At 42.3% G+C, this 9524-nt stretch overlaps 1 pseudogene; it reads left to right on the plus strand.

Moving 5' to 3' along the window:
* The first annotated feature begins 2503 nt into the window (after positions 1-2503).
* LOC109746785 (uncharacterized) lies at positions 2504-6474 on the plus strand (annotated as a pseudogene).
* Positions 6475-9524: the final 3050 nt, after the last annotated feature.

The raw sequence follows: 9524 nt of genomic DNA on the forward strand, positions 1-9524 counted from the left end.
CTGTTTTTCATATGGGTCGGCAGCGCCCAACGTGCCGACCCATATGTGCAGGCGTGGCCAGCTGGCCGCCCAATTTTACATTGATTTGCATTGCATTCAAACATATGTGAAATAAAATAACAAGCAAAATAGTTTAGCCGTCCAAATAAATAGTATAGTTTTACAAGCCAAATACAAATAAAAATGTTTCACATAGTTTTGCAAACGAATAAAAGAAGATACATCTATTGGTTGCCAACATGAGTCCACATATACTCAACCAAATCATTTTGCAATTGCACGTGAGTTTCCCAATCACGCATATCTTCATGAAACTGAGTGAACTGCTCAAACAAATGTTGCCGCTACTCCATGCTCAGGCACAACATTCTCACCCTGAAACTGAAAGCCTTGATCGTACAGACGTTCCGGGCGCTCGTCTTCTACGATCATATTGTGCATGATCACACAAGCAGTCATCACCTCCCATAGTTTCTGCGTGCTCCAAGTATTAGCAGGATACCGAACGATGCCCCATCGAGATTGCAAAACACCAAAGGCACGCTCGACATCCTTTATAACACTCTCTTGCTCTTGGGCAAATCTTTTCCTTTTCTCTCCGATAGGGTTGGGTATCGTCTTGATAATAGTGGTCCACTGAGGATAGATACCGTCACCCAAATAGTACCCTTTTTTATAGTTGTGGCCGTTGACAGTAAAGTTCACCGGTGGGCTGTTGCCTTTGGCAAGCCTAGCAAACACTGGCGAGCGCTGAAGCACGTTGATATCATTGTGTGATCCATCCATGCCAAAGAAAGAGTGCCAGATCCAGAGATCTTGAGACGCCACGGCCTCTAGTATGACAATGCAAGCCCTGACATGTCCCTTATACTGCCCTTGCCAAGCATAAGGGCAGTTCTTCCACTCCCAGTGCATGCAGTCTATGCTGCCAAGCATCCCCGGGAAGCCCCTGCTGGCATTCATCGCCAACAAACGGTTGTATCTTCAGTTGTCGACTCTGTCAAGTACTCAGGGCCAAACACAACAATCACAGCCTTGCAGAACTTATACAGGGACTCTAGGCATGTAGACTCGCTCCAACAGACGTACTCGTCAATGAGATCACCGGGCACTCCGTATGCAAGCATTTGGATGGCGGCAGTGCATTTCTGATAAGAGGAGAAACCAATCTTGCCAACGGCATCCTCTTTGCACTCGAAGTAGTCATCATAGCCGACCACTCCCTCTCTAATACGGTTGAAAACATGCCTACTCATACGGAACCGGCGGCGGAATTTGTGATGTTTGAACGACGGGTTTGTTGTATCAAAGTAGTCCTTTCAGAGAAGGAAATGCCCGCTCTCTCGGTTACGATTCAACGCCGGAAGGTGGCCCGGAATGGAGCCACGGAACAATGGCCGCTGGTTGTTGAGGTGGTGATGGACCAACACGACAGCCAATATCTCCTCCTCGTCGTCGGACGACGAATCGTCGGAGTCGCAAAGGAAATTGTGGAAAAAGAACTCGTCGGCGGAGTCCATTTTCGTACCTTGGCAAACTGTCGAACAGCTTGCGGGCGTCGAAGGAGACGGCCGGAGAGGGGAGACGCGGCGCCCACAGACCAGCTAGCTGCCCTGCCGGCGTCCGACGAGCGTGCCGGTCGGATGTGGCGGGGGCGGCGAGGCGTCTTCTTGGTCGCGGGCGGCTGTGCGGTTGGGAAAGCGGCGGCGGGAACCAGTTGAAGGTCGCAAAACGGCGACGGCGGGCGACTGGGGGTAGGGGCGGCGTTGCTGGGCGGATGTGGAGGCGGCGGCAGCTGGAAGAGTCGCCGACAAAAATGGGCGGCGGCGTCGGTGACGGAGGAGGCGGGGCGAGGGTTGCTTGTTGACCCGGGGGGAGGTGAGAGGGAGGCCAATGTGCCACAGACCAGCGGGCCCGGGGACAGGAGTAGGCGAGCGCGCGCGTCCGTCGCGTGTCCGCGCCGATGCAAATCAGGCTCAAAAATGGGCCAGGAATGGGTCACCTGCGGACAAAAAACGGACGCGCGTCCGTTTGGATCGGCGCGTTGGGCCACCTTTTCTGTCCGCGCCGACCCAAACGGATGGTTGCGGACGAAATGGGTCGCCCCATTGGAGTTGCTCTTAAAGACCATTCCTGGCCCATTTTCTTTTCTCTTCGATTTTTTTGGCGTTTCCACATCAGTTTTCAACGATTTCATTTGTTCTTTCCTTTTTTTCCCTTTTTCAAACTAGGCGAAGTTTTTAAAATTCAATGATTTTTTCACATTGATGAAATTTTTGAAATTGATGATCTTTTTTCAGTTTTGTGAACTTTTTTCAGTTCAATGTTTTTTTTCTATACATTTTTTAAAAATTGATGAACTTTTGTTAAAATTCAATGACATTCTTGAAAATTTGATGAACCTTTCCCAAATTTGCAAAATAAAAATAAATCTACGATGTTTTTAAAAAAGTGATGTTTTTTTCTTTCAAACATTCGAATTTTTTCTTCAAAAATGATGAACTTTTTTAAAAATAATGATTTTTTTATTTTTTTATGATTTTTTAATCTTTTATGGTTTGTCGAGATTCATTAGTTTTTAGAAAAGTCAACGGTTGAAGCGGGTCACATGCCTGCCCGAGAGCGAACAAAGCAGGTCACATACCTGCCTGAGAGCGAACAAAGCAGGTCACATACCGACCCGAGAGCAAACGAAACAGGTCACATACCGACCCGAGAGCGAACGAAGCAGGTCACATACCGACCCGAGAGCGAATGAACCAAACATTGATTTTTTTTTTATTCAAGCGAACAAAGCAGACACGTGTCCCTTGTTGGGACAGACCCAGGTCACGAGTGCATGACTGTCAACGAGCACAAGGGGCGCTGAACACGCTATATAGGAGGTAATCATTTCCCTGTCTGAAAAAGTTTCTGGATTGTAGGGGCGGTCGAGGCTGAATTTTGGGCCAAGCCTCATAGTTGGGGAGGTCGCTATATTTTTTACAGCAACCAGGCCGTGCTACATTCTAGTGAGTCCCTACGTCGCTGGACGCAGCTATGTGTCGCCTGCAGCAACTGGGTGTCCTATGTCTCGCATTAAGCGAGACAGGAGCGAACCCCTCGCTGAAGGTAACCGCCACTTGGGTCAGCCCACGCCCGCGAGAAACACCAGCATGTTTTCTGTTTTGTTCTTTTTCACGTGGTTTTTTTTTCTTTTTTTCTTTTGTTTATACTTTAATATATATAACACTTTAAAAACGCATTTGAAAAATGCTGAACAAGTATTTTAAAGATGTTAATTTCTTTAAATTGTTGAAAAAGTAATTAAAATTGTTTAAGTATTTAAAATGTTGATCAAGTATTTAAAAAATGTTGAATAAGTATCAAAAAATGTTGAACGAGCATTTGGAAATGTTGAATAAGTATAAAACAATGTTGAACGAGTATTTGAAAAATATTGAACAAGTATTAGAAAAATGTTGAATAAGTACTAAAATGTTGAGCAATTATTTAAATCCATAGTTGTGTTCTCCTATTTGTACTCATAACAAGAGTATACAATACATGAATGGTTCGCATATAATCATAACAAGAGTGCACAGAAAAAACAGAGTATATAAGGCTGCCATGGCACCATTTCTAGAAAGGATGCCATGGCACTTAACAAATTCAGAAGCTTGCATTTACTTATGCTTTACACTATTCACTATCAATTCTAAGTCACCATTTCTGCTTCACATTTCTAGAATGGGATTTCGAGGTATTCAGAAACAAGGAAACAAGGAAAATTCATGGTCAGAAACTGGAGTCATGAAGGCTTATTGTAGGAAACAAGGAAAATTCCAGCAAGGCATGATTTCACTAACCTTTGGTACTACTCAAGTAAGTTTTGAACCTACTCCTACTCCTACTCCTGGTCCATTCTAACTACTCAAGGAAAATTAAGTAACTGAATACCAGCAGCTTTCTGAAAATGTTGGGACTTGGCCATAAAAAATCTGAAGTTTAAACTTGGCCATGATATGAAGTTTAAACTACTCATGCATATAATCTTGTTGAATAGAAATTGACACTAGAAGTACTGAAAATGGACACTAGAGTAATTACTGTCTACAGAAAATGGACACTTATTGATTCCCATTCAACAATATAGTGACACTAGAGTAATTACTGGAGATCAACAGGCAACAACAGCATCGATCCTGAAAATCTAAATGAAAATGTATGCTACAAATTCAAACAACAATACCAATCCACACATTTATGGGTGTCTATTTATGCTCTTTTTCTGTTTATGATTTTGTTTATGTTCTCAAGCACATTTCCAGTGTAACAGTTTGACAAAAAACACATGGTCTTTTTAACAGTTTTCTGTTTAATTTGATGGAAATAATCTTAAGCAAATCTCGAGCTTTTTGTCATTTCCACTTGCTGGCCATTTTTGCCAATTAAAATTCATGGAATGAGCAACAATGAACATGTATATGAAATATTTTGGATGGCCCAAATGTAGACTGTTGTTATGCTTCATGTCCATTTTGATACTATCTTTGATAGTCCGAATTTCCATCAAAAACAGAGTGTAGTTACTCTGTTTCAACAACTACTAAAGTCAAAATACAGGGCAATACTCAATCCATTCTTCTGAGTTAAGTACAGGGCAAAATACATATCTCTGCATTTTGTTTGGAACTGTGCCTTGAGTATGATATTTACTGATAATCATTCAAATTACTCAGACTGGATATTTACTGATAATCATTCAAATGATCTGAGAGTTGCATATACTCACAGACCATGCATTCTGTGGAAAACATACATCAAATGCTAGTTGTTCACAATTCAAAATAACTTCACAGGGATCTTCTGAATTTATACATAATGCCTTGTAAATTGATGGAGTACAGTAGTTGACAATCATTTGATGAAACACTGAATACAATTGACATTTTTATTTACTCCATTGACACTGCAATTGACATTTTTATTACTCCAATTAACACTGCAATTGACACTCATGGAGTACTTCATTGACACTGCAACTGATACTGCAATTGACACAGGTTCAGAGTACTGTACCTGCAGCCAACAGCAGCAGCAGAGGCATTCAGCAGTCGCCAACGGCAGCAGCTGGATGGGGACGGCAGGCGGCAGCGGCAACAGCAGGTGGCGGGCAGGCGGCAGCAACAGCAGCAGGTCCGCGTGGTCGTCTCGCCGCCGGGGAAGATCCGCGTGACCCTGCCTGCCGAAGTAAGCGAGAGGGCAGCGGCGGCCGGGGTTGGCAGCGGCGGCTGGGGTTGCCGCGGGCTTGAGGAACCGGCCAGGGACGCGAGCAGAGTGACTAAGAGGAGATGCCCGTCGAGGTGGTCGCCTTGGAGGAGCAGCCGCAGGTGGGCGGCGAGGCACCGGCGAAGGTGGGCGGCGGTGCAGGTGGGCCTTGGTCGCCCGCTGGCCGACGGTGGCTACGACGGCCGCTTGGTCCAGCCGCGGGCGAAGGAGGAAGAAGCAGAGGTGAGGGGGGATTAGCAAGAAATTTAAAACCAGAAGGGTTGTATGCCAGTCCGATTCGAACCCGAGGTGGCCTGGGTCTGTTCCCCAACCAGAGCCAAGGTTCTATATAAACGAAGCCTGGGCTGCTCCGGCTGGTAACCTATTCAAAAGCACAAGTCTGTTGTACTTTGGAGAAAGAGAGAAAGAGAGCCATGGTGCTTACGCACAAGGAGGAGGGCGACGACTGCTATCTCCCGCCGCCGGTGGTCATCGGGCCCGACGAGGACGGTGTGAGAAAGGTTATCGAGTACCGCATAGAAGAGGGCATGGTTCTAAAGGTGACCACGACCACCCGCTCCCGCTCTAAACTCGCCGCCAAGGAGCACCGCTCGTGGGCCAGGTTCGGCGACGCCACCGACGACGACGCCACCTTCCGCTCACGTAATCCTCCGCACCCAAACGTGTTCTCCTCCCAGGAAGTCTTTCTCGATCGCCCTGGGATTGGCAGCAGAGCTGCAAGAGGCGGTCCAGTGGCGGCCATGCTCGCCGGCGAGCGAGATGGTTCCGTGGTTTGCAGGACCTGCAAGAAGGGCTACCACTGGACGTCAAGGTGCCCATACAGTGACCTTTATTCCCAGCTGGAAGCCTTGGATGAGCAGCCGAAACCCGCGTGTGAAGGAGGTCGCTCCGCCGCATACGTTCCTCCAAAGTTGAAGCCTGGGGCGGTGACAACATGAGGCGGAGGAACCACGACAACACCGTCCGCGTGGACAATCTTTCGGAGAAAGTCCGTGATCCAGACCTTCTGGAGCTGTTTGCCGCGGTTGGCCCGGTTCGCCGTGCACATGTCGCCGTGGATCGCAGGACAGGGTCTAGCAAGGGTTTGGATTCGTAGAGTTCGTCCGCAGAGCAGATGCTGAAAGGGCTATCCACACCCTCGATCGTTACGGCTACGATCACCTCATCATCCGTGTGGAGCGACCAGAACGACGCGTCGCCTGAGCTAACCTCCGTGTGTTTGGACGGCACTGGAATCTTTGAGAGCTGGGCGTCGGCAAAAGCTTGGCTCTGGTCATCCTCACATCTTGTGTGGTATAGCATTCTCTTAGGAATAGGATCTCACCAAGTTATTTGCATATGCAATATCTTGTTGCATTGATCATGTATCTATGTGTTATTTTTTTTATTTTTTTGCGAATGTATCTATTGTTATTTAGATATGCAATATCTTGTTTGCATTGATCATGTAACCATATTCTTTATGATCACTCGCCATGTATTTATTTATATTTTGAAAATACATTCTCAATCTATCTGGAATTGGTAGGTCTCATTTTTAATCATTGTAAATTTTATACCTACTAATAAATCTCTTAATACGACCAAAATATTTTTTTACCATACCGAGCCATTTATATATTATTGTTGAAATATGGAAAATGCATATACTTTATAGTGCAACAGAATGATTTAATAAGTAGCAACATACTATGTTCACTCAGCAAAAGTTGTTCGTTCAGAAGTAGGTGCTTAGGGCACTTTGGGAGGACTAAAATCAATAAGAATGAGACCGAACTTGTCATTTCCCACTTGGCTCATGCCCCTCCTTGACATTACACTTCTTGGTAATAATGCATATTGAGAAATACGCTATAAGCTATTTTCAGTTTGCTAAAAAAATCATAAGCTCCATGGAATATTGGTAGGTTAACACTTTTGTAGAACAGTAATTAATAGTCCAGAAATACACAAAGTGAACCATGCAATTCTTTCTAAAGTTAACCATTGTTATGACCGACTAAAAAAACATAGTAGTGACCTTAAAAAAAGTGAGGCCAATAGCAGTCGCGCGAAGGTTCTGTGGAGTGCGTGTTTCCTCACCGCAACGGAGTTGTCATGTGTTTACTCCTCCCATAGGAGCAGGCTTCCCGATTGGTTTGTGCTTGTGATCTCCAAATTTGCCATGACAAATGATTTGTAATTCATACCATTTTTCTACATTATCTCATCAATTAGACATCAGTTTTATTTCATATACCATGACAAATTACAATGAATTAGAGATCGTTTGCCTCGGCAAATTATCATCAATTAGCAAATTTACAATCTTTTATAGCTAACATCTTTTTCTGGTAAATAGTTGCCATCGCATAATTGCTATGAATTTTCATAGACCATGTCAAAATGCTATTAATTTTTAGAGACCATTTTCCCATGTAAATGCACAATGTTCTCTAAATTTCCCATGTATTAGAGATCTCTAAATTTTGCCATGAAAATGATTTATAATCCATACCATTTTTTCTACATTTCTCATGAATTAGATATCGCTTAGTTTCATATTCCATGGCAAATTACTATGAATTCGAGATTGTTTGCCATTGAAAATTATACATCATGGGGTCTGCAATGCTTGTTAAAGCTAGGCATTTTGTTTTAAAGATGTGTTTCCATGGCAACTAAAAGCATATGTTGCCATGACAGTAACTTTTTGTTGTGTATTTTCCATAGCAATTTGAAGAATGTTGCCATGGTTACTTAAAAAATTGCCATACTTTTTGTAAAAAAATACAATGACATACATTTTTCCACATTTGCCATCAATTAGGGATCATTTCCTTCGTACTCTATCATGGCAAATTCATTTTTTACCATGGCAAAAGAAATGGACCATTCAATTTTATTTTGAGGCCATGGCAAATATATCTTGTATGTGCAATGGCCAATCTCCTTTTTCTAACCATGGAACATCTTTTTCTTTGACAATGGCAAATCTTTTTCTTCACAATGGCAGATCTCCTTTCTTTGGCAAATGCCAAATATCTTTATGGGCGACGGAAAATCTATTTATTTTACAATTGCAAATTCCTTTTTTGGACCATTTGCTATTATTAGTTTTAAGTTTTTTTTTTCCAAATTCTTACTGTATGGACCATGCATGTTTTTTCTTTTGGGCTTTTGAAAATTTTACCGAACAACCCATGGTCTTGATTTCGTTATGTCATCATAGCAAATTTATTTTTTGGACTGAGGCAAAAGATTGAATATTTTTTGTACCATGGCAAAAAATGATTATTTTGGACCATGTCAGATCTATTGTTTGCACCTTGGCAAAAAGTTGAAATTTTTTTACCACATCAAAAAAATGACCATGGAAAATTTATTCTTCAGACCATGGCAAATTCGTTTTTCTACACAACAAGGCATTTTTTATCTTATGCACCGTCATAATTTTCTGTTTGGATTTTTTTGAAACACGGCAAATTTTGTTGAACAAAACATGATAAATTATGTTTGTATATACCATGGCAAATTACTTGTACATCACATGAAAAAAAATGACTTTTTCATGAGGCTTTTCACAATTTTTCTTTGTATCAACCATTTTTGCCATCATATTATTTGAAACAAATGGCAACTTATAGGTTCATACATGATTGTTATGTTCTTTAGTTTTCCATGCATGGCAAGTGTAACATTTCATGTACGTCAGTTTACATACAACCACCATGGCTAATTTTTGTGTATATAAGATATTTTAAGATTTAGCAAACTTTTGTACGAACAGCCACCCACTAGCTGGTTGTTTGTACTTCTTAAGGCATTGCAAAATAAAATCAGCGCATTTTTTATCTGATCCATTTTGAACATGATGGTAGTTTTGTTTTTATATTATGGCAGTTTGATTTATTTTAGTTTTGATATTCGAAGTCATGTCCAAATAACAGTCTTAGGCTTTTGGTTCTAGTAGCATGAAACTGGGCTTTTTATTTGGTATAAGAATGACGCTGGGAGGGGGAGGCCCATGAAAAAGGCCCCGCCGCCGGTCCTACTCCTTCCTGCCCAGGCCCCAGCATATCTGTCGTTCGCCTGGTATTGTGGTTCTTTTGGAATGTTACAAACATTTCTTAAAAATTACATGAATAACTTTTTACACTATATTAACATTTTTCTAAAAGTGTGTTTAAATTTTTCAAAAATTTAAGTAAATTAATGTTTGATTATGTGTATTTAGAATATTTCTAAATAGAAACAAATGTAATTTTTATAGA

Source organism: Aegilops tauschii, chromosome 1 (assembly GCF_002575655.3).
Source record: "Aegilops tauschii subsp. strangulata cultivar AL8/78 chromosome 1, Aet v6.0, whole genome shotgun sequence".
NCBI classification, from domain to species: Eukaryota; Viridiplantae; Streptophyta; class Magnoliopsida; order Poales; family Poaceae; genus Aegilops; species Aegilops tauschii.